Raw genomic sequence first — 27,663 nt, 5'->3', positions numbered from 1 at the left:
TATTCCCTTGAAATTGATGAAAAACAGAAAGTAAATAAATAAAACCACAGAAAATGCTTTCAAAGTATACACCTTTTGATAATAATTTGTGTGTTTGTCAGTTGTAATTATGATACGTGCTAATTGCAGGGAGTATACGCAGTCTCCAAATAATCACCTCTTTATGGTTGAGTATTTGCTGAGATCTACATTATAGGGCCTAGCTGGGTGCATGGCAACAAGCCAACAATGACATGGAAAATTTGCTTTTCAGCAAGAGATTTTCGCGGCAAAATACTTTCGCAAGAAAAACCTCCTAGCGGAATTCGCAAAAATATTCTTTTTCCGTTTTGCGATAATAAAAGGGCATGATCGAGAGAGCACCCAAGATTTATCTCGCGCGACGAATGATGTCACAACTTCTTTCCTTGCTCTGGTAGCTTCGACGTGGTTCTCTCTTCGTCTTTGTTTCCCCCTCCCCCAGTTTTTGCGTTTGGATTTTACCTGTTTCAGGTTCTTGTGTCAACAGTCGTGGTGAGTTCATCGTATCTTCAAGTGATGAAAACCTATTGAAGCAAGTTGGATAAAACGTCAAGTATCCTTAAATGACTACTGGCATTATTTAGGGCAATATTACCCAGCGGTCGTCTGCCCAGTCACCTCCTATTCTATATAAGTAGTTTCCATCAACAAATTGTACAAAAAAAGGAAAAAATCCAAATCCGACGGAATTATCTCGCTTTTCCAATGTTGACACCGATTTGACCCGAGTTAACTCTCCACGCATCACCTCTTTCCACTTGGAACGAGTCACTAGTAAAGCGTTTCCTGGAGCTAAGACCTACCCCTTGACGTCATGGTGCTGATATCGATTTTTCCAACGTCACGCTGACGATGCTTCATTACCCCGCAACTGCGACGATAAATGGAAATGACGTTGCGTCGTAATAGCGGGGTGACGTGAACGCGTATCTCGGCGTGCCTGCACTCACTTGTCGAGAAAGGTCTTTCGCACCCGAACTTAGTCAGTTGGCCGCGGCCCCATTTCCGCGTAATTCTCTCTGCGCTATGACCTCACTGCATATCATTACGAGCTCATTATCGCGTACATTTAGGCGTGAAAAATATGAAGTCGGAAATCGATCCTAAACTTGCCAAAATCTTTCTGAATGACATGTAAACGGAAGATATTATTCTAGATGAAACATTAATTAGTAGTTTCATTATGAAAAAAGTGTAAAAAGTCCTGAGGTTTGCTGTTTACGTGACTTTGAACAGCGGTCGTCGCCCGAAAATTTGCAATTTTTTCACGTAATTTTGTTGAATAAATGCACCTAACTCATCAAAAACATCGCGCGTGCTCAGAAGTAATGACTGATATTTATTGTTATATGTATCTTTGACTGAATAACACGATAGTAAAAATGATTATTTCTGCCGCACGGCTAGAAAATACGTTTAAGTTGCCTCTGATTTTTGTCAGAAAATGTTGCAGCCGGATTTAGGTTCCGACCACACCCGAAGTTGAGCCGAAGAGGCCCGAACACTAGGATCGCCACCATCGCTACAAAACGTGTTCTAGAATACTGATTATGAAAACTTGTCCAATAGCCCATCCTGCCGTCCCATCCCTCCTTTCATGAGACCACCATTGCCCAAATTTAATGACAAAATGATGCAAAGAAGAAACTTAACATTAAAGATAACTAATCCTCTCTTCTGCATCTTGAAACTCTTTAACAGTGAAACGCTAACATTGAAACAAGAACACCAATAACAAACAGACAGTCAATTGTTGAAGGGTGTAAAACACAATGCCAAATTCAAATTCTTGCAAGTGGTGCTGTTGAACTTTTCAAGTGGAAGGAATCAAACTTATTTTCATTCGTGACGTTATTTGCTAATGATTGTTTACACCATTCAACAGCTTGACATGTTCATCAAACCCGATTGACTGGAGAAGTGAAAGTATTAGCTGAAAGATAAAGCAGATTTTTCCTGAATGACAACAGCCTGGATGTACAATTACAACAGTCAAATTGATGACAAACTTCAAGTAAACCAATCACAATCTTGCAGGAAGATGTCCTGTAATAGGTTAAGTTTACACCTTTAACACTGGCATTGGTCATGCTGCTCAAATTACATACTTTATCAGCTTTTTGGTATTATCTTTTACTGATACAGCAACTCTAAAAATGAGATGATGGCAAGTTCTGTGCGCGATGTCTGGCACAAAATAACTCTTGTGGGGGTACTGATGAGGCTATTCCCGGCTTTATAAGCATCATTGATGGCTTGGAAGCCCGTTCAGACCCAGGCCAGGGTCAGGGAAAATAAACTATCCATCCAAAGGTCGTCCAAAATTACCAGACAATGCCTATTATTGAGCCATGTCACCTAGTAGGCCCTGGTGTTTTGGACCGTGAAGATCCACATTGTAATGTGTATATGATTTCTTTTCCTGAACTATGGCAGCCTTTTACAGGCAAATCTGGCAAAAAAGTGCCTAAACATAAGATATATCATTATGAGAAAGTTTATTTTCACATAGGATATACAGAGAAATTTCTGAAGAATCAGCCGGATTGCCCAACAGTAGTAGTAGACATCTCAGTCACCTGGATCTTTTCGGAAGTGAAGCATCATGGCTCATGCTTTACTGTTTGAGCACATCCACACAAATCGATAGTATTCCTGGTCAATATCAATGACGATATGGTGGAACACATGACATACCTCCAGTCTCATAACATAACAATAACATAACACTCACTCAGTCACTGTCGCTCTGACATTTCTGACGACTATTCTACCAGTAGCTTTATCAAAAGGCTCAAAATCATCTGGTCATTTGGCCACAAGTTGTAGAAATTATAGTCAGACTAAGCATATTCATCAACAGAACTCAAACAGGCTACCATCATGCCATTCTCACTTTTAACCACAATTTTTTTGAGACACGCTGTGCATTAAAATATTTTTACAATATCGCGTCGTGCACGCAATTGCCGCGAAAAACGGCTTGATTAACATCACGTGATCCAAAACGTCATAAATATTAATGAGATTTCTTCGAAAAATCACCAAATTAAGTGCCAAAAAAGAAATATTTAGGAAACCGGGTGCTCAAATGTTTTAAAAGATATGAATTCATTTAGGATTGGTCAACCACTTCGCAAAAAATCAATTTACCAAATATCGCCGCAAAGCTGGAAAATATCTTTGAGTGAGGTATGTTCAGCGAAGATTGCGAAAATATCATATTTCGAAAAATTGATCAAACTCGGTTGATTTTGCTTGGAATTTGATGAAATAAACACCAATTTTTTCTTTCAATAACTAACAATTTCGCCATCTTTGATCAATCGCTCTCCCCGAACAGTCGTGCATGCTACAGAGGTTTTAGTCTCTGCCACAAATATGGCGCGAATTAGTATCAAATTTGTACCGATAGGTGACAGTAGCAGCGCAACGCAGAGAGAAACGCTCTTTTGGCGCTGCGAACGGGGGCGCGGCCAACTGACTGAACTTGCGTACTGAAAAAAGCGAATAACGCGTTTTTCTACTATCTGAGAGCTGAAACGAAATTGGAAAAGGTAGTAGATAAAGCTTGGAATCAGTGAAACCATGTAACCAGTGATAAACCTTGGAATAGTTAGTACTAAACCGTGGAATCACTGTGCAAGTTCCGCGTGAAATCGGGCGCGTTCCTTCCACGATTTATACTCTCCCAACTGCCAATCTCGTCCCAGCTGACGTTATTGATTGCAATTTGCCAGTAGTTCCAGAATCAACCTTTTGTGGAGGATGACGTCATCATGAATGCAATGGAAATGTGTTGTTGTCGTTTAAAAATAAACTTATATTCATGACGGGCGGCCATTTGCATGTATCTAATTATTGCTCTTCGATGAAAGCAAAAGTAAGCTTTTGTGATTGTTTTGTATTTCATAAACTAAAATAAAACGTGTTAATTAGAAGAATCATTTGTATATATAATGCTCTGATAAAGCTCAGTAGATATTACAAACATGCACACGGGAATCACTAAAATATGTGTCCGCTTAGAACTGGTTACATCACGAAAATATCTCTACATCCCTCGATGTGTACATGAATATGTACGAAATCGCTCACAGCGAAGGAATTTATTCACATTTTTCATATCCAAACCCGGCTAAATCCTTCGGTAATAAACCTTCATCTACGTTTCTACGGATAAGACTGCCAGCCGGTACTACATGGTGTAGTCAATCTTCTCTGTATCACCCTGTATGATCACACCGCTCCGTAGTTCAAATAGGCCCCGTCGGTGGCGTAGTAAGCGGAGCGCTGATTGGTCCATATTATGGGTGTGTGGTGGGCGTGTCGTGACGTGCATGCCTATATTTGGGAGATCAGTAATGTACACTGGAGGCGAAGTATGACTGGGTTGTTCTAAAATATAGATTATTGAATCGGATATGCGACTGATTTCTAAACTACCTTCAAATTCCGATCTGATCATGTAAAAATAAGCTCCAAATATTGATTTGTAACCACCTTAGGTTCAAATGGCATTATTTCATGTTTTTATGCATTTTTAGGACTGATTCCAAGGTTTATCACTGGTTTCAAGGTTTCACTGGTTCCAAGGGTTATCATCTACCATTGGAAAAGCGTCAAACACGTTCAGAAAAAATAGTTCACTGTTGAACCAGAAGAAGAACAAACATACTGCAATAAAAATGCGACAATTACTCTAAGGACGTTATATCTTACAGCTAAAGACCATGACTCCAGGTATTTTGCCATTTCCTGCTGTAAGACGATTTCAAAAGTGCACCTAACAATTTATACAATACAGAAAACCCCATGCAATTTGCTCTATCGATTTTGAAGATATAGCCATTCATGCATGCCAACTTATCGGCGATGAATATCAGTTCTAAAGTCTCCTCCTTTCACCGCCGATAACTTCCGCCAGGTTATCTGTCGGACGCACCATCATAAATGGGTGGCCAATCAAATTGCCCGACACAAAGTAATTGAATGACGGCCTAAAGTGATAGCGCCAACCTCCGGATCAGGACGTTACCCTTCTTCTATACAACATGCACTGTGCATTTTGGTCAGGTCAGCATCTGTGGAACCGTACTCATTGAACACCTGGACTTCAATTATTATGGCTTTCAGTGCATATTTCGTGCGACAACCACGAGTGAGTGTAATTTTAGTGTTGTCGCGACACAGTGATAACTACATCTACGATAAATTTGGGCGCTGCTTTGCAAAAATGGAGCCGACGCCTTTAAGAAACTGCCAGCTTGAAATCACGTGAGGGACTGAAGTACTCAATTGTAATGGCGTTGACATTGGCAACGATTTCACTTGAAATAGTATCTGGGGCGAGCTCTAGTTTGTGGTGTTGGCCATTCGACAGGTTTAACGTTGATGATAATATAGTTGGAGATCGACATTCTTGGAGAGGAGTAACGCGTTTGGCGGTCGATCCCGGCGGCATACACGATGCTAAAGAGTTAACATGTAAAGGTCAACTGGTAATATGCCTGCCACGCATTCCATCCCCTACACTGACCCTTGCATTCCTTGCTTTCTTTCTTTTCAATGATACGCGAAGAATCTATTCGATTGTCGAAGTCAGGTTCAGGAAATCAGGCTACATGGTACTTAACATTTGTATGAAGATAACAAAGAAGAAGAGGGGCAGAGTACGATGCGAATTGACTCTGTACAAGGGGAAAGAAGCATTTGATCGGAAAGGGCATGAACATCCTGGCAAAAATATCATGCTACCAAAATGTATCATCAATCAGTGGGTACGGATACACGTTTTCCTAGACCGTTCGGCTATGTCGCTACATTTCAGTTTAGGAAAAACGAAAAAGATCGTTCAAAACATGAGACTGACACGTGCACAAAAACCAGACCTCAATTTACGCTTCGGAAGCAAACAGCCACTCTGCCATATGATCGGACCTCATTACGTAACCAAGCTCTTGTTATCGAATAAGAAACTCACTGCAGCCAATATTGCATCCTACTGGCAGTGGATATCAGGTTGGTTTGAGCAGTTTGAGACAAGGATAAGTTACTCCTCCCTGCATTTCCCGCTACACACGTGGAGTGCCGTGGTATTATTCTAGCCAAAGCTGACATGCATGCATAGAAAAGACCGTCTTTTTTAAGCACCCGGCCGCGCAGGGCAATGATCAAATTTAGACCGACCATCGGCCATGTTTCAAACGCTATCAGATATGATGGACTAAGGGCAGTCAACTGCGGGGCTACTGTATTTACTATAAGCAAACACGGATTAGTTAAAAAAAACTTTAATTTAAATGCCATGTTGCATTGTATGTAGAGCTGTTTTTACAACTGAGCTCAATTTTGAGGCGATGGTCCTGTTGTGTTCTTTTACCCCCCTATGTGCCGCTAGTATAATACACACACATATGAATGAGTATTGAGTGTTGCCATGATATAGCTTAGGCCAATCCAGTGGATGGGTAGTAATATGGAAATTAGCAATAATAGCTCACAGTGTTTAAAAATAGAATCTACTTTGATTAGCTACATTTTGTACTTCTCAACAGTAAGGTTACAAGTAATACATGTGAAAACTTTGTAGTGTGTGCATGTGGTATTCGGTAGAGAAGAGACACCTTTGATGCAGGTGTGTCAGTTTATAATTGATCATGACCGTGATCTATCTGTCATCCCGTATTCATTTCAGGCCAGGTAACCTTTGAAATGTCATGTTGGTTGGAACAGTGACAGAACACTCCTTTCTATTGTATTGTTAGAACTGTCCAAAGTCTATCGAAACCACCTAAAATATGAAATAAAATAAAGAATGCTACTTGCTAATTTATCAAAGACATACCTGGTGTCTGTAACGAATATTGAATAAATGAAACAGTCTTTCAGGTTGGCAAATCTTCCTAATTATGAGAAGCAAAAGAATATTTTGGTGCCAGGAATAAGCCAACCTATTGGCTTTTCTCTGCACAAAACCTTATCAATGCGTGAATAAGGGTCATTGCTAAGACAAGCTGGCAATTTGCAAAAAAGCACTTACAGGTACATGTAGATAGTTTATGAGTTAATGGTAATTTCATTTGCAACTTTTTCAGTTTTTCCGATAAGCTTTTTATGTGGTTATGAAAGGAAACAATTTTTGACCCACCTTGCACTGAAGGCCAATGTACAGACATGGGCATAGGCCTGCAAAGTTATATGTTAAAGTATATGACAAATCTGTGGCCTTTCCAGGAATTTTATCAGATAATCCTGAAGTATGGTGACTTAACAGCCAGCATGGCCACGAACAGCGATGTAAGAGCTTGGTGAATGACAAATTATTCATATTACATGTTTTTTCCCTTCATCGATGGTTTACAAAGCGTTATGCCCCTTGTATAGCTAATTAGGCCTACCAGTAATCTCACAGCAAGTTGGTGGGAGGAGTTATGTGGGTTAGTTTTGTGGTATATATGCAAATCAATCTATGCGCGCTCTATTGGAATATTTTGGAACTTTGTACTCCTCATGACCATCACACTCACTCATGACAGGCCGTTTTATGCGAAAAACAGATATGAAAAATGTCTTCTGATTACGGTGGCTGGAAAAGGACATGGTCATTTTTTTATTCAATGACGAAGTTTTTTTTTCATCTCAGGCGCCTTTGTAACTCAGACGCCTGACTTACGAAAACGAGGCTTGGGAGTTCAAGATGGATGCCATCGTTAAGAAACTGTTCAGTCTTGCACTGAATCAGAAGGATGCATAAACACTTCGGAACAGTACTTCGGTGCCCACGTCTCAGTGTCCTTATGTCAAAATGTCAAATGTCCAGTACAGCCTCGTTTTCGTAAGTCAGGCGCCTGAGATTAAAAATAACTTCGTCATTGAAAAAAAAATCACCATGTCCTTTCCCAGCCACCGTATCTGGTGATAGAATTTCTTAATTGATGTTGAAATTGCCCTGTTCGGCTGTAAAGGGAGAGCATTGGCATCATTTTGAGACTCTAATCATTACAATCCTCCGAAAACTGCGACCGCCAGGTATGGGTTGAAAAGTGGCAATTTCATTCAAAAAATGAGGAAATCCAAGTTAGAGGTTTTTTTAACTAATCCGTCTTTCCTATAAGAGAGAACGGAAGTAGCATCGATCAAAACTGATATGAATACCAGTCCACACAACATGTTCGGCAAGACGTCAATGCGTATACTCGCATGGTGCAAATGGCGTACTGACAAAAAATCATCCTGATCGAATCAGGGGTTGCTGTAAGTTCGCTTCGAACCTGCACACAAACCCCTGATACATTCGCTCTCATTTGGCTGAAGCGCAATCGCAGAAGTAGTTGCACCTAATCGCAGCGTCGCTTTCATTCGAGTCTGGGAATTTCAACAACGTTGTAGCAGCGAGACCCAAACTCGCATTTTCAATGGCTGTCTCCTTCGGGGTGGGTACCGCAACCCCGATTCCAATCCCCGATTTTAAGATTTCTGAGTGCGATTTCCATTGATGCAAATACTTAGAAGTACGGTACTGGATCGAGGTTGACAGTTATATTTGGTGACTTGAAGGTGACTGACGTGCATCTCTGTATTTCAACAAATGATGGCTAATGTCTCAGGGGTTTGTAAGAAGCGTCGGAGAAGCGAATATTACACCTGTTTACCTTAAGATGGCACGAAATACGCAATTGTGTCAATCTAGTACATGTACATGTTGGGTGCCACCTCTGCGGTATATGGTGATTTTACACTCTAATCACTTGGGGTCAGATGCATGAGTTTTATGATAGCAGATATTGCACATGAGGTAGGTTTTGATATTGATAAGAGCTAAAATTGTACATATCAATGTGATGCATGTCCAAAATGACAATCAGCAGTGGAAGTGAGTCAGCTTTCTTTCTTTTTTGACACAAAATATCTTTTTTCAGGGCGAATATTCATGCGAATAAGAGTCCCATTGCCTCTGTCCTCACGCGCACCGACTAGACATATCCCGAGTGCCTCTGCTTGCGCCATTCGCTGCATCCTAACTAGGCCATGCAGATCATTCATTTCGGTTAAGAAACTAAATGGCAACTACTGCCAATTGATAAAATTCAATCTGGATCAGATCCAAACAGCAAGGTACAATTCACAATCAAAAGAAGCGGTTTATTTCATTAAAACTTTCAAATCGGTTGACATCTAGCTCAGCCTTTGTCATCCCCTCAGATAGTTTTCCCAATGTTGATAATTGCACCAGAATTTAGTTTTATTATTCTATGCATTATCGAGTCAAGAGTTAACAGGACGGGAAGCATTTGACATAATGTGTGAGGAAGGAATGACCGTGATTTTTAAGTATGATGATCAAAAAGAGAGCGATTTGGAAATGCGAAAAGACTTAGGTCGATGTTGTTATATGAAAAAAAAAGTGTTTGTTTCGTTGAACCTGTCTGCAACCACTGTGCACATCGTTTTCGAAGACAACTCCTTGCAAAAACAAACTTGTTTGGCAATGTGGACTCAACGGTAATAATGTCATGCTTGCATACATGTACGTTCGGCTACGTCACGTTTTTTTTCCGTCCCCAGGTATGTTACCAGGACCACTCATTCATGCAGACATAGACTTTTTTTCGCCAATGATATAGATTTATATATCATTTATTCAGCTACGAAAAAAGACATCCAACGTGAAAAAAATTCGTCTGTAAAAAATGTACAGAGAAATTTCGCACCATGACGGATGTCATAATGTCGAAAGCTGGTGTGTCGTAGCCGGCGGACACCACCTACTTTCAAAACCGACTTTTCAGTTTGCCCTTTCTTCATCATAACCAGATGTAAATTCGTCTCTCCATTGCAAATTTGTTCAATTTTACGGTTATATATTGGATGATTTCAACGCCTATCATAGAACTTTGTCCTATGTACTTTGTACACTGTATATTGCAAATGTCGACGAATCTGCTGTCAGTCAAAATGATGAAAGTCAACCACGCCAGTCAATGCAGCCATGGAAGATGAACTTATCGGGAATTTGGGAATTGGACCCAAGTGCTCACCAAACGAATTTATTCTACTCAGAAAAGTGCATTTTCCCTGCATGCGGCTGCGAAGTCAACCAGTTGAGTTAAACTCTAACATTTCAGTAACACATGGCACATGGTCCGAGAAGCTTATGATCCTGCACACCTGTCGGCGAGTATTGCGCATTGGTAATTGCCATAGTAAATCGCAAGAGGGTTTTGACCGGAGACCAGGCTCCAACTTGCGCCGGTTGCCTCGCTGATCATGTGCTTTTCGATTCGCAGCAGTAATGGTGGCCTCCAGGTAACTTTTAATGCACACTGCACGTTTCGGTGTTAGCAACTCTCAGTCAGTAACGCTAGGTTAACACAGTGTTAATCCGGTATTGGCTCGGTGTTTGCCAAGACCATGTTTTTTTTCTGGCAGCAGTTTACATTAAAACTGTACTGGTGTTAACTCTGACACCAGTGTTAACTCAGATATTTGACCTCACCAACTGTATTGATCATGTTGATTACGAACACTATTAAATTAAATTTGCACGAAACATGTTATTGTTTCACTATTTTGAATAAAACGTGGATATAAGCCTATAGACATTGGAATCAATGAAATTATAAAAAGGCTTTGTCAAAGGGTAATATCCAGCAGGGCATATTTAGTAAGAGTGGAAATCCCCACTTGCATTTCGTCTCACACATTCCAGCAACTCGACATTTCTATATCATATCAACTGTGCCACCACATCCCTCCAAGCATTACGGTCGTGAGCCATCTGTGTAATCACCACTCGTGCAGGCCAACGCTCTCTGCATCGCGGGCTACAAAATCACATCCATTCAGCGTGTCCAGCATCATGCTTTTGGCCGTTATTATCTGTTTCCCAATTCAACACTATTTTGGGAAGTCATTCTGGATCCATTCGACACACGTGTCGAAACCAACGTTGTCATTTTCGCAAACAGCGAGACTGGGGAATGACCTGTTCTTGCTGGCTTATTATAAACCGCGAGATGAGCAATCGCGAAATAGCGAGATGAGTAATCATTATTTTCTGCGCCAATATTTTCTACTTCACTCGATCATGACAATCACCATTTTCAATGCTGCCGTGAGCTTCTCAATTAAATGCCCGTTGGGTCGAAGACAATGCAAAGGCTACATGCAACTGTATGTCCAAACACACGATTGCAGGTTGCAATTTTCGAAAAGAACACATTGAAAATCAACTTCTTTCACTCTGCATTCTTACCGCAGGGGCCATGACACCAAGCAGTCCGAGCTGATGCAAGATCTTGATAACATACAATGTTGGGATAACTCATTGGGTTATTTTTCCTTTATCGTATGCAACGTTGGTTCAGCCACACTCGCGAGGATTTCCAACGTTTTGTCAGTGTTGTGACTTCAGAGTGACATGGATTAATCATTTGAGTCGAGTTACTTAGTAATAAAAGTGACACAGGTACGGGCACGATCGAGAGGGCACCCAAAGAGGTATTTCGTGCGACGAATGACGTCACATCTTCTTTTCTTGCTCTGGCAGCTTCAACGTGGTTCTCTCTTCGTCTTTGTTTTCCCTTTTTCCCCAATTTTGGCATTTGGATTTTACCCAGTTCTCAATATTTTTGTGTCAGCAGTCGTGGTGAGTTGATCGTATCTTGAAGTGATGTAAATCTATTGAAGCAAGGTAGGTTTAAAACATGGCATTGTCCAAAAGTTTGAAAAGGCGTGAAAATTAGTATTCATGACGGGTATAAGACTTGTGTACCATAAGACGCTAAATCAAGTTAAAACTTATTTGTTTGGTCACAAAACATGTTTCTCGTGCTGTACAGGCCGGTGTAAAAGAACTGCAAGCCCCCCCCCCCCCCCCCCCCACCCAGAACCTAAGTTCGGTCTTTTTGTTAAAGTGAATAGAGTTGCCGAGTTCCTTTGTTGAAGATTATATAGCTAACCCTAACCAAGCCATTAACCACATTCGTTGACAATACGCAGCTATTGTATGGGTTCCTGGGCCCGTATTCATAAAGCTAAAGTCAAAGTGGGGCACCTAAAATGCATCTTAAGTTTAGGTGGGGCACTTACTTAAAATAAGTCATATTCATAAATATGCTTAAGTCAGGTGGCCAACTCAAGTCGAATCTTAGATTTGAGACACCTCCGGGGCAGTCTTAACTCTAAGTGGACTGGTTCTTTCAGTTCATTTTGAGCACGGCGCTCATCGGAGATGAGTTTGTTGATGTTGGCTTGGCAAAATGAAATTGCACATAGGCGTGCAATTCGCAGGGAAAGGGTTTTTCGTGATCGCCTCCATCCACAGGACTTCTAAAACGACTTATAATTACTAGCATAATACCCGTGGCGCGGGTTGTTTTAGGGTGTTGGCTTACTGTGGGGTCGGGGCAATTTGGGTGAAATGAAATTATATGTCTGGGGGTTGTGATGTTGTCTTGATTTTGATATGCGTAAAATAGGTCGATGTGTGATGTGGAGCACTCCGCGCCGACCCAAGTGTTTACAAATCGAACATGATGATTTGGGGGGATGATTTTCCTCCAAATTACTTACACTAAACGCGTTTTTGGCCAAAACGACCGGACAAATCAAACTCCACCACTCTTCAAAGTGGTCTCGACTTATTTTGACGAACTATTTCGCGAATGGTGAAGAGTTGGCGTGTGTTCGGTTGTTGGTCAAATAGGACCTGAGTTAATTATTTTGTTACAACATGTATGGTGCTGGCTTGTGGTGGACGCCATCAAGAGACTTGTTTACAAACACAGTTTATTTTAGGTCCATGCACTTACCTTCTTACGTAAGTGCATAGGTTCATTTTTCTATCAGTTTTCTTATACTCGCCCCATTCGTATACACAGCTGTGGTGTGAGAAGACCGGGAGGACGTTTGCTCCTGTGTTTTTATTCGTGTTCAAGGATCCGAACTTTGAGTATTTCTATTACGTTCTTTCCACGACTGATGGAAAGAAAGATTTACTGTGTGTCTCGAGCTTTGACAATTCTTTTATTCGTAACTATGCATAGAGCCAAGCACGTGTGTGCATAGACCATACACTTGGCTACATTTCGTAGCACTGCTTACATCGTTCGTAACAAGTGTCTGTGGCGGCCGCAAGGAGCACCTTTACATGTAACCTTTATACGCAACGTTTTACGTGGATATACGTCGGATATCTGTACTTCCTGTTTGCGCAATCGTGACTTGTCTTTTGTCACTCACTTCCGGTACCGGGCTTGCACTTTTTCTGTGACGTCATCGACATGTACATGACTGTGTTTCTACGTTCTACGAGTACATAACTGTGTTTCTACGAGTTTGAGCTTCTTTGGATATGTGTTTCTCAACCAGATTGACTGACTGATGTGTTTGTGCAAGTGTCATTCATAGCAGAGAGCTCTACATTGTCCATATAGACCATTACCTAAGTCGCTTATGTAAATAAAGTGTGTTTGTGTATTTGTGTAAAACAGCTTCAGGGTTTGTGTTTCTTCTGGTAATTTAGTAGTGTTTTTCATGTAGCTATGGTACAGCGTGTTACGAACTTAGTACAACAAATGCCGCGAGCATAGTGGGTGGCAGCACCAGACGGAGGAAATAGTTCGCCTATGGTTTGTTGACACCCTCCGCACGGACTCCACTCGTTCCGGAACACTCACTTACTTGTTAATCTGCAGTGGTTAGCCTGTTTTTATCGCAGTAAAGAAATGTTAATCGGGATTTTATATTATATTTTATATTTGCCCCGGGTATTCATATAGGGAGCTGTGCGCTACTTTTACCCAGAGCTTGGGTCGGGTGAGGCGCTTTTGTTATGATGAGACGTGTATCACGTGATGAATTCTCATACGGTACTTAGAAAAATTAAGAGCGATTAACAACGTAAGGTGAAAACGTACGACCAAATTAAAGGGGGAAAATTGCGGAAATGGATGAATGCTTTAAACATATAGTGGCCCCAATACTTTCCCGGCTTATTTTTGTATAATCCCACACTTTTGATTTAACAGATGGCCCCATATGCAAATCAGACCTGCTGAAAAGGCCCCTTATGTTCATGAGTATGCCCATATATAGAAAGAACAAAAAATGCTATTTCTCCGAGATCGCTGCAAATTTTACCAATTTAACCCGGCGAGGTGCATCTCCATATCAACCACGACTTTCAGGAAAAGTTTCGAGGTCATCCGATCTGAACTGACGGAGGAGATGTGTGACAAACTATTTCAGCTCTACGTCCATTATAGTAGTGATATCAGCGATATCGGTTTGATCGGCAAACATTACTCTTGTGAGGGATGACCACGAATCGGAAACTAGGAGGAATTACGCGCTGCCTCCTGAGTTAAAACTGCTTGCGACTCTCCGGTTTGCATTTTTTGGCTTGCGGATCATTCCAACAGGTTATACCGGTGATACTGTCAACATTTCCCAACCAACCACGAGTCAAGTAATTGCGGAGGTAACAACCTCACTGGACCAAATTTCTAAAACAAGATGACACCCCTCAATTACCTGTTTTTATTATCAGATTCTTCGATTTCACGGTGTCATCGGTGTGGTCGATCGAATGCATACAGTATTTGGATTCTATGACCTTCGTTTCATGAGTGGAGATATTATGAGACATTGGGAAGGGGATGAGGGCATCCATTGCGGCCTCAGCTTGTGACGCCATTTTTGAACCCTAACATTCCCAGGTAACGATGATACAATTGTGTACAGAAATATAATTTGTAATTTGCTCTATTGAATACCCACGATCAAGGAATAATAATATAATTTAAAGGCAGAAATCAACAAGAAATATGACACGGTTACCTGATGTGTCCGTTGAAAAAAGATAAGTGTTACACTCAAACTTAAGCGGTCAACCTGGCTAAGTGGGGCGCTGAGTAGTTTTATGAATCCCATTTTAGGTGTGGAACTTTGGGGAGTTGACCACTTTTATGGCATTTAAGTTTAGAACTTTTATGAACATGGGCCCTGCAATCCTAGGACGTCCATTCCTTTTACACAGGGTCATCGCCTGAATCGAGTAGTTGTAAAACATGGCGAATGGCGAATGAAAACGGCGGATGGCCGACGGCGGATAACGAGTTTTAAAATGCGCGAAAACTACAGTTTCCAATATCCACTCTCAGGGACTCCACCAACCTGCACAGAAGACCTAGAATTGATTTTAAAGTACCAACTGTTACACCAGAGTTCTGACTAGGCACTATTATCTGATGTTCCCGATTTAGTTAAACGGCCCATGCAAGGGGGGGGGATGAACAGGCCTGCGTATTTGATACAAAATCTGACAGTGTCCGCAAGCGACACTCTCACTCACTATTACACACGCATGCACTAAAAAAGAATTCAACGCTCTCATCAAGTTGTGTGCGAACCTTTGCTTTTTTGCCACTACGCGGTAAGGTGAGATTGGTAAGAGTGGGTTTTGGAAAATGTTAATTTCGCATCTTTGAAAAACTTAGAAAACTCGCCAATAAAACTCACCAATTCAATCCGTCATCAACCACTTATAATTCGCCATTCGCAATTTTTAACTACTACCGGCCTGAATCAGCCCTAGTTTTACATTTTTTCCTGTATGTGGTTACACTTGTATGGAAGTGATAACTGCATCAACGATCAATTTGTGCGCAGCTTTGCAAAAATGGAGTCGACCCCCCATTAACGACCCTTTAAGAAACTCCAAGCTTGAAAATCACGTGAGGGATTGAAGTACTCAACCGAAATGGCGTTGACATTGGCAACGATTTCACTTGAAATAGTATCTGGGGCGAGCTATAATTTGTGGTGTTGGCCATTCGACAGGTTTAACGTTGATGATAATATAGTTGGAGATCGACATTCTTGGAGAGGAGTAACGCGTTTGGCGGTCGGTCCCGGCGGCATACACGATGCCAAAGAGTTAACATGTAAAGAGAAAAAGGGTCAACTGTCAAGATACCTACGCATTCCATCGCCTACACTGACCCTTGCATTCCTTGCTTTCTTTCTTTTCAATGATACGCGAAGAATCTATTCGATTGTCGAAGTCAGGGTAAGGATAGTGGCCCACATGGTACTTAACGTTTGTATGAAGATATCAAAGAAGAAGAGGGGCAGAGTACGGTGTGAATTGACTCTGTACAAGGGGAAAGAAGCATTTGATTTGAAAGGGCATGAAAATCCTGGCAAAAATATCATGCTATCAAAATGTATCATCAATCAGTGGGTACGGATACACGTTTTCCTAGACCGTTTGGCTATGTCTCTACATTTCAGTTTAGGCAAAACGAAAAAGATCGTTCAAAACATGAGACTGACATATGCACAAGACCCGGACCTTAATTTACGCTTCGGAAGCAAACAGCCGCTCTGCCATGTGATCGGAACTCATTACGTAACCAAACTCTTGTTATCGAATAAGAAACTCACTGCAGCCAATATTGCATCCTACTGGCAGTGGATTTCACGTTGGTTTGAGCAATATATGAGACAAAGATCAGTTACTCCTCCTTGCATATCCCGCTACACACGTGGAGTGCCGTGGTATTATTTTAGTCAAAGCCTGACATGCATGCATAGAAAGGACCGCCTTTTTAAGCGCTCGGCCACGCAGCGCAATGATCAAATTTAGACCGACCATCGGCCAAGTTTCAAACGCTATCAGATATTATGGACTAAGGGCAGTCAACTGCGGGGCTACTTTACTATAAACAAAGACGGATTAGTTTTAAAAAAACTTCAATTTAAATGCCATGTTGCTATAGCCGCAAGTACACCACCTGAAAATGGACCACCAATCTTGGTTTGCGAACCAATGCCGAAAATCCACCAACCGCGAACATCAGCGCTGCAGCTAGTTATAAAATCCGGCAACAGATGGTACGCAAACAATAAGCAGAAAGCGCCATTTCGAAAGCGCCGCCTGTGGCCGAACCATCTAACTAGCTAATTGCCGATCCATTTGCGCGTACACCACGACAAAGCCGAGCTTTTAACAAGCCGGGCGAATTTGGACCATCAAGCTTGATGGGACAAATTCGCCCGGCAATTTGTACCGGCAATGGATTGCCGAACAAATTTGTCGCGGCAATGTGGTGGCGTACGTGCAATTGGTCCACCAATATTTCGTGGTGTACGCGCAACTATTGTATGTACAGTTGTTTTTACAACTGAGCCCAATTTTGAGGCGATGGTCCTGTTGTGTTCTTTTATTCCCCTATGTGCCGCTAATGTAATACACACACATATGAATTAGTAATTAGTGTTGCCATGGTAGATCTTAGGCCAATCCAGTGGGTGGGTAGTAATATGGAAATTAGCAATAATAGCTCACAGTGTCTAAAAATAGAATCTACTTTGATTAGCTACCTTTTGTACTTCACAACAGTAAGGTTACAAGTAATACATGTGAAAACTTTGTAGTGTGTGCATGTAGTATTCGGTGGAGAAGAGACCCCATTGATGCAGGTGTGTCAGTTTATAATTGATCATGACCGTGATCTATCTGTTACCCCGTATTCATTTCCGGCCAGGTAACATTTGAAATGTGATGTTGGTTGGAACAGTGACAGAACATTCCTTTCTAATGTATTGTAAGAACTGTCCAAAGTCTATCGAAACCACCTAAGATATGAAATTAAAAAGAGAATGCTACTTGCTAACTTATCAAAGATATACCTGTTGTCAGTTACGAATATTGAATAAATGAAACATTCTTTCAGGTTGTCAAATCTTCCTAATTGTGATAAACAAAAGAATATTTTGGTGCCAGGAATAAGCCAACCTATTCGCTTTTCTCACAAAACCTTATCAATGCGAGAATAAGGGTCATTGCTAAGACAAGCTGGCAATTTGCAAAACAATCACCTACTTGTACATGTATGACAAATCTGTGGCCTTTCCAGGAATGTTATCAGAGAATCCTGAAGTATGGTGACTTAACAGCCAGCACGGCCACGAACAGCGAAGAACTTGGTGAAATGACAAATTATTCATATTACATGATTTTTCCCTTCATCGATGGTTTACAAAGCTTTATGCCGCTTGTATAGCTAATTAGGGCTGACAGGGTGGATGTCGTCCTGGGTGCCGCCAAATGGTACCCAGGTTCGAAATCGGACAATAAGCACCCTGGGTGCCATTACACTAGACAAACAGCACCCAGCTTCCTCTTCTACACTTTTTCTATACCTACAACCGAGGTTGGCCCCACGCTCACGGAGGTCACGTCTAACGATAACCATCATTTTGCAAGATGGCGACCGTCCCTGTTTCCAACCGCGCTCTAAAAACATTTCTTTCATCAATTCCAACTGATTCAAACGGGGTATTCGTCTCTAAGGGAAGAGAATAAATCATCCGAAATGTGCTTTCAAAGACCTATAGGCCCTAACACGTTTTTTCTGTTTATCTGTTCTTTTTATTTCGTGCACTGCTAATGCCGCAAGTACCACGGCGCGAGATAAAACGAGATTACAAGAAACGTCCTCGTCACTAAGATCCGTAAGCCAGGCAAAAAGAAGCTGGGTGCTGTTTGTCTAGTGTAATGGCACCCAGGGTGCTTATTGTCCAGTCGATCTCGAACCTGGGTACCATTTGTAGGCACCCAGGACGACATCCACCCTTTCAGCCTAATTAGGCCTACCAGCAATCTCACAGCAGGTTGGTGGGAGGAGATATGTGGGTTGGTTTTGTGTTGGTATTGTCATATCTGACAGTTCTTGCGTTCTGGGTCTGGTCTCTAAAAGATCCACTCTAAACGTTGAATAACTGAATCAAGAAATACAGTTTAAATCTAATCAAAACGTTGTTCACTTTGTACATTAAAACCTACACTGCCTCGGATGCTTCCTGCACCTACGGCGATCCATTCACCACTCCCGCACAACGTACACGTGCCAATATTTACAAACAGAGAGACGTCACCTGCGCCTCGGCCAATCATGACGCGAGGACAACAGATGACATGACGTAACGACAAAAAATGTAAACAGTGATGCGAGACGAAGAAAGGCCGTAGATATGTTTCAGAAAAACGATGTTTAAACTATAAAGACTGGGAATTATAAAGAAATGAACACACAGGTTTGATTCTACATTGCAAGATGAATCAAACCTGAGGCTACGTTTAGAAATAGAATAAGAATGACGGTCGTAATCATCGACGGAAGACGGGGTAAAAAGGCCGAATCTCAGCGAGAATGTACAGTGAAAATATACACGCAGAAACCGCGCTACAATGAAAGCTCTGAATCATAAATACGGCGACAGAAATACATCTACAATATATCAAAACCTAACCAGAGAGTACAAATACATGCCTCCCGCAAGTTTGCATTACCGAACTTATCTTAAACTGAAGTTAGAAGAAAAAATAGAAGTGCGTCTGCACTGTTTACTTACATAAATTAGTTACCGGAAGAATCCCTTCCAAATATGGTCACACGTCGTCATGACGACGGAAACAACTGGTTTTCCCCGATCTCTGGCATTACAGTATATATGCAAATTAATCTATGCGCGCTCTATTGGAATATTTTGGAACTTTGTACTCCTCATGACCATCACACTCACTCATGAAAGGCAGATTTGGCTGGGGAGTTCAAGATGGATGCCATCGTTAAGAAACTGTTCAGTATGCACTGAATCAGAAGGACGCATAAACACTTCGGAACAGTACTTCGGTGACCACGTCTCAGTGTCCTTATGTCAAAATGTCACAATGTCCAGTACCGTGTGCATCAAACAGCCTCGTTTTCGTAAGTCAGGCGCCTGAGATTAAAAAGAACTTCTTCATTGGAAAAATAAAATCACCATGTCCTTTCCCAGCCACCGTATCTGGTGATAGAATTTCTTAATTGATGTTTAAATTGCCCTGTTCGGCTGTAAAAAGAGAGCATTAGCAGCATTTTGAGACTCTAACCATTATAATCCTCCAAAAACTTCGACCGCCAGGTGGGGGTTGAAAAGTGGAAATTTCATTCAAAAATTGAGGAAATCCAAGTTAGAGGTTTTTTGAACTAATCCGTCTTTCCTATAAGAGAGAACGGAAGTAGCATCGATCAAAACTGATATGAATACCAGTCCACACAACATGTTCAGCAAGACGTCAATGCGTATACTCGCATGGAGCAAATGGCGTACTGACACAAAATCATCCTGATCGGATAAGGGGTTGCTGTAAGTTCGCTTCTAACCTGCACACAAACCCCTGATCCATTCGCCCTCATTTGGCTGAAGTGCAAGCGTAGAAGTAATTGCGCCTAATCGGAGCGTCGATTTCACTCGAGTCGGGGAATTTCAACAACGTTGTAGCAGCGAGACCCAAACTCGCATTTTCATTGGCTGTCTCCTTCGGGGTGCGTACTGCAACCCCGATTCGAAACCTCGATTTTAAGATTTCTGAGTGCGATTTCCGTTCATGCAATTCCTTAGAAGCACGGTACTGGATCAAGGTTGACAGTTATATTTGGTGACTTAAAGGTGACTGACGTGCATCTCTGTATTTCAACAAATGATGGCTAATGTCTCAGGGGTTTGTAAGAAGTGTCGGAGAAGCGAATATTACACCTGTTTACCTTAAGATGGCACGAAATACGCAATTGTGTCAATCTAGTACATGTACATGTTGGGTGCCACCTCTGCGGAATAAGGTGATTTGAAGTGAGTTAGCTTTCTTTCTTTTTTGACACAAAATATCTTTTTTCAGGGCGAATATTCATGCGAATAAGAGTCCCATTGCCTCTGTCCTCACGCGCACCGACTAGACATATCCCGAGTGCCTCTGCTTGCGCCGTTCGCTGCATCCTAACTAGGCCATGCAGATCATTCATTTCGGTTAAAAAACTAAATAGCCACTACTGCCAATTAATAAAGTTCAATCTGGATCAGATCCAAACAGCAAGGTACAATTCACAATCAAAAGAAGCGGTTTATTTCATTAAAACTTTCAAATCGCTTGACATCTAGCTCAGCCTTTGCCATCCCCTCAGATAGTTTTCCCCATGTTGATAATTGCACCAGAATTTAGTTTTATTATTGTATGCATTATCGAGTCAAGAGTTAACAGGACGGGAAGCATTTGACATAATGTGTGAGGAAGGAATGGTCGTGATTTTTAAGTATGATGATCAAGAAGAGAGCGATTTGGAAATGCAAAAATACTTAGGTCGATGTTGTTATATGAAAAAAATGCGTTTGTTTGAGCTTGTCTGCAACCACTGTGCACATCGTTTTCGAAGACAACTCATTGCAAAACAAACTTGTTTGGCAATGTGGACTCAACGGTAATAATGTCATGCTTGCATACATGTACGTTCGGCTACGTCACGTTTTTTTTCCGTCCCCAGGTATGTTACCAGGACCACTCATTCATGCCGACATAGACTTTTTTTCGCCAATGATATAGATTTATATATCATTTATTCATCTACGAAAAAAGACATCCAACGTGAAAAAAATTCGTCTGTAAAAAATGTACAGAGAAATTTCGCACCATGACGGATGTCATAATGTCGAAAGCTGGTGTGTCGTAGCCGGCGGACACCACCTACTTTCAAAACCGACTTTTCAGTTTGCCCTTTCTACATCATAACCAGATGTAAATTCGTCTCTCCATTGCAAATTTGTTCAATTTTACGGTTATATATTGGATGATTTCAACGCCTATCATAGAACTTTGTACTATGTACTTTGTACACTGTATATTGCAAATGTCGACGAATCTGCTGTCAGTCAAAATGATGAAAGTCAACCAAGCCAGTCAATGCAGCCATGGAAGATGAACTTATCGGGAATTTGGGAATTGGACCCAAGTGATCACCAAACGAATTTATTCTACTCAGAAAAGTGCATTTTCCCTGCATGCGGCTGCGAAGTCAACCAGTTGAGTTAAACTCTAACATTTCAGTAACACATGGCACACGGGTCCGAGAAGCTTATGATCCTGCACACCTGTTGGCGAGTATTGCGCATTGGTAATTGCCATAGTAAATCGCAAGGGGGTTTTGACAGGAGACCAGGCTCCAACTTGCGCAGGTTGCCTCGCTGATCATGTGCTTTTCGATTCGCAGCAGTAATGGTGTCCTCCAGGTAACCTTTAATGCACACTGAACGTTTCGGTGTTAGCAACTCTCAGTCAGTAACGCTAGGTTAACACAGTGTTGGTAAACACCGAACCAATACTGGATTAACACTGTGTTAAGACCAAGTTTTTTTTCTGGCAGCAGTTCACATTAAAACTGTACTGGTGTTAACTCTGACACAAGTGTTAACTCAGATATTTGACCTCACCAACTGTATTGATCATGTTGATTACGAACACTATTAAATTAAATTTGCACGAAACATGTTTGTTTCACTATTTTGAATAAAACGTGGATATAAGCCTATAGACATTGGAATCAATGAAATTATAAAAAGGCTTTGTCAAAGGGTAATTTCCAGCAGGGCATATTTAGTGAGAGTGGAAATCCCCACTTGCATTTCGACTCACACATTCCAGCAACTCGACATTTCTATATCATATCAACTGTGCCACCACATCCCTCCAAGCATTACGGTCGTGAGCCATCTGTGTCATCACCACTCGTGCAGGCCAACGCGCTCTGCATCGCGGGCTACAAAATCACATCCATTCAGCGTGTCCAGCATCATCCTTTTGGCCGTTATTATCTGTTTCCCAATTCAACACTATTTTGGGAAGTCATTCTGGATCCATTCGACACACGTGTCGAAACCAACGTTGTCATTTTCGCCAACAGCGAGACTGGGGAATGACCTGTTCTTACTGGCTTATTATAAACCGCGAGATGAGCAATCGCGAAATAGCGAGAGGAGTAATCATTATTTTCTGCGCCAATATTTTCTACTTCACTCGATCATGACAATCACCATTTTTATGGGCGGTTATTACCGCAAATAAAGACAAACCAAAGCAAAGACACTTGTGTACATATCAAGGACACGTAGATTGATACTCCTATGGGTGCCACATCAAAGACATCTGGAATGCATGTTTTGTTTTTGTTTGATACAGCATACCTCTCTGGACCATACCCCACGTCAAAGATAACGATGCGAAGTCAACAGGCGGCGCCACCGTCTTGGGAAAAGTAATGGTCCTTCTGATTTACATGTCAATAGCCGATGTGAGTTTTTAGACAACTTGGAGATTTTTTTGGAGCTGGCAATATTATTGTATGCGGACGATATGATTCTTATGGCAGATGATCCTAACGAGTTACAAAACGCCCTGAACTTATTGCACGATTACTGTGAGGAGTGGCATCTGATCGTAAATATTAAGAAACCAAGGAAATGATTTTTTCTCGGGGAAAGCTAAGAGTAAATATACCGGAATTTAGATATAATGGGGGTAGGGTCGAGTTGGTAGATCATTTCACATACTTAGGCGTAACATTCTCATATAATGGAAATTTTGCGAGGGCAATAAAAGATAGATATAATAAAGGTATGAAAGCCATGTTTGGTGTACTGAGAGCGTGTAGAAAGAAGACTTTCTCTTACGGTCGAATTGAGTCTAGACATATTTGACGAAGTAGTCACACCAGTTTTGCTATATGGTAGTGAGGTGTGGGGTAACCAAAACACCGAGTTGCTGGATCGTGTACAAGTTAAATTTTGCAAATATTTGCTACGATTACCGTTAAGAACTCTTACAGTAATGGTAATGGGAGAACTTGGGCGATACTCTTTGAAGATTCACATAGCCGTGCAAATGTTACCTTTTTGGAACAGACTCAGAATTAGAACAAGATGACATTGTAAATGTCTGATGGTTCCCGATGTGCTGAATGTTGAAATAAAGTTCTGTTGACACTAGTTTTAATTCGAATTGAATTTAAACCTTAATTCGTATTAAGTGTTCACACTGAAAACGGTGTGGCACGATGCGGAACTGTTTTATCGACATCAGTTTTTGATTCGAATAGACCATATCAGGGCAATATCACCATGACCCTGATAACTGAGATTGAATTTGATGCACTCATTGAAATCAGGCACATCAATAACCTAGGGTAGACCTTGTTTCCAAACTTCTAACTTGAATAGGGACAGAGATATTCGCATCTGAAAAGTGTGACAGACAAAATCTCACATCTCAAAATGTCAATTTCACCATGATCCCCGTGTCGTAAGTTGACAATGATGGGCTCATTAGATTGCTAGTGTCCACAAACCTAGGGGTAGGAACTGTTTCTAGACCTCTAACCCTCATTTTAACTGAGCTGTGACAGTCATAAGACTGGACAGACACACAGACACACAGACACACAGACACACAGACACACAGACACACAGACACACAGACACACAGACACACAGACACACACACACACACACAGACAGACACCATGACCAAACACAATATGGTTCCTGTTCTGAAAGAACCAGGAACCATAAAAACAGATAAATGGGCTTATATCTTTTATAACATAACTAGGGAGCATTTAGACAAGGGTTATTTGAACCAAGGCTGGTGTAAAAGTGTGAAAACTGTTCTAGACAGCTGTGGCCTCACTCAAATTTGGTATACTCCCGAGGTTTTGTCCCTACGAGAACTGAAAATTGTAGTTGAACAGATAATGAGAGACCAGTGTGAACAACTATCAATGGAGAAACGAGGTAAATAACGATTTCAGATGTACAATTTATAGAATGTTTAAACAAAACCTGAATATGGAGCCCTATGTTAAAAAATTACCATTATATCAAACGGTCAGTATTTGTAAATTTCGTACTGGATCTATAAAATTCCCAGAAACAGTAACCAGAATGTATAGAAATGAGACTGCTGAAAATATTTGTGGTCTTTGTGACCAGGTTTGTGTAAGAGACGAACTTCATTATTTTATTACGTGTCCGTATTTCCGTCACATGCGAGTAAGGTTGTTTCCAAACTTAAAAGAATTACCTCAGGTTTTTTATCATGAATTTTTCCATCGCATTATGACTAAATGTTCCCGGGTAAACTTAGACAATATTCATAGTTTTTGTAAAGAATCAGCTTGGTCCACCATATGTAAATGTTAAATCATGTAACCTCTTATTCCCGAAAGGTTTTTTTTGGAGAGAAATAAATTATGTTATGTTATGTAATGTTATGTTTAAAAACGACATCGACAACTTCAGGTTTTTGTTGATATAAGCGACTAGCGGGAAAATGCACATGTGTTGTTATGTCACTATTGCATCTATTCGTAGTAGACTGTCGTACTTTGAGATCCCCTTTCTTTTCAACATCATCAATCATACTAGTATATCATAACCATGGATAGAGATAAGTTAGAAAACTGTGTCAACCTCCTTCAACAAGTTGTTGGAATAATGGGGAGAGAGGTGGCGAATAACAACAACGTCAACAGGCATACGGCCGCCAGCTATCTACAGTGGCGCCGCCTGTTGACTTCGCATCGTTATCTTTGACGTGGTGTATGGTCCAGATGTCTTTGATGTGGCACACATAGGAGTATCAATCTACGTGTCCTTGATATGCTACACAAGTGTCTTTGCTTTGGTTTGTCTTTATTTGCGGTAATAACCGCCCATACATTTTCAATGCTGCCGTGAGCTTCTCAATTTAATACCCGTTGGGTCGAAGACAATGCAAAGGCTACATGCAACTGTATGTCCAAACACACGATTGCAGGTTGCCATTTTCGAAAAGAACACATTGAGAATCAACTTATTTCACTCTGCATTCTTACCGCAGGGGCCATGACACCCAGCAGTCGGAGATGATGCAAGATCATGATAACATACAGTGTTGGGATAACTCAGTGGGGTTATTTTTCCTTTATCGTATGCAACGTTGGTTAAGCCACACTCGCGAGGATTTCCAATGTTTTGTCAGTGTTGTGGCTTCAGAGTGACATGGATTAATCAATTAGACGAGTTACTTAGTATTAAAAGTGACACAGGTAAGGGTACGATCGAGAGGGCACCCAAAGAGGTATTTCATGCGACGAATGACGTCACATCTTTTTTTTCTTGCTCTGGCAGCTTCAACGTGGTTCTCTCTTCGTCTTTGTTTTCCCTTTTTCCCCAAATTTCGGCATTTGGATTTTACCCAGTTCTCAATATTTTTGTGTCAGCAGTCGTATCATGAAGTGATGAAAATCTATTGAAGCAAGGTGGGTATAAAACATGGCATTGTCCAAAAGTTTGAAAAGGCGTGAAAATTAGTATTCATGACGGATATAAGACTTGTGTACCATAAGACGCTAAATCAAGTTAAAAATTATTTGTTTGGTCACAACAAGTGTTTCTCGTGCTGTACCGGCCGGTGTTAATGAAGCGCAAGCCCCCCCCCCCCCCCCCCCGGAATCTAAGTCCGGTCCTTTTGTTAAAGTGAATAGAGTTGCCGAGTTCCTTTGTTGAAGATTATGTAGCTTTCCCTAACCAAACCATTAACCACATTCGATGACAATACACAGCTATTGTATGGGGTACTGCAGTCCAAGGACGTCCATTCCCTTTACACAGGGTCATCGCCTGAATCGAGTAGTAAAAGAACATGGCGAATGGCGAACGAAAACGGCGGATGGCGAGTTTTAAAATGCGCGAAAACTACAGTTTCCAATATCCACTCTCAGGGACTCGACCAACCTGCACAGAAGACCTAGAATTGATTTTAAAGTACCAACTGTTACACCAGAGTTCTCCCTAGGCACTATTATCGGATGTTCCCGATTAAGTTAAACGGCCCATGCCGGTGAACAGGCCAGCGTATTTGATACAAAAAGCTGACAGTGTCCGCAAGCGACACTCTTACTCACTAATACACACGCTGCACTTATAAATAATTCAACGCTCTCATCAAGTTGTGTGCGAACCTTTGCTCTTTTGCTAATTTCAATAATAATACTTATAGAAATTGGTATCCCCTTTCGAGGGGAAGTCTACTGCCGCCGTGTTATAAGACCTGTCAGACTGTACTCACGCGGTAAGGTGAGATTGGTAAGAGTGGGTTTTGGAAAATGTTATTTTCGCACCTTTGAAAAACTTAGAAAACTCGCCAATAAAAGTCACCAATTCAATCCGCCATCAACCATTAATAATTCGCCATTTGCAATGTTTAACTACTACCGGCCTGAATCAGCCCTAGTTCTACATGTTTTCCTGTGTGTGGTTACACTTGTATGGAAGTGATAACTGCATCTACGATCAATTTGTGCGCAGCTTTGCAAAAATGGAGTCGACCCCCATTAACGACCCTTTAAGAAACTCCAAGCTTGAAAATCACGTGAGGGATTGAAGTACTCAACTGTAAAGGCGTTGACATTGGCAACGATTTCACTTGAAATAGTATCTGGGGCGAGCTCCAGTTTGTGGTGTTGGCCATTCGACAGGTTTAACGTTGATGATAATATAGTTGGAGATCGATATTCGTGGTTAGAATATTACACTGTATTGATTATGAACGCTATTGAGTTTCATTTTCACGAAACGTGTTATTGTTGATATAAGCCTATAGACATTGGAATCAATGCAATTATAAAAAGGCTTTGTCAAAGGGTTATTTCCAGCAGCGCATATTTAGTGAGAGTGAAAATTCCCACTTGCATTTCGACTCACACACTCCAGCAACTTGACATT

General features: G+C 41.2%; 1 protein-coding gene across 3 annotated transcripts in view; it reads right to left on the bottom strand.

Annotated features, from left to right (window-relative positions):
* The window catches only part of LOC135492108 (muscle LIM protein Mlp84B-like), a 202,690-nt gene that overhangs the window by 95,728 nt on the left and 79,299 nt on the right, over positions 1-27,663 (bottom strand). The gene's annotated exons all lie outside the window — the stretch shown is intronic.

Source organism: Lineus longissimus, chromosome 8 (assembly GCF_910592395.1).
Source record: "Lineus longissimus chromosome 8, tnLinLong1.2, whole genome shotgun sequence".
Classification (NCBI taxonomy): Eukaryota; Metazoa; Nemertea; class Pilidiophora; order Heteronemertea; family Lineidae; genus Lineus; species Lineus longissimus.
This window is presented reverse-complemented; position numbering and strand designations above follow the sequence as displayed.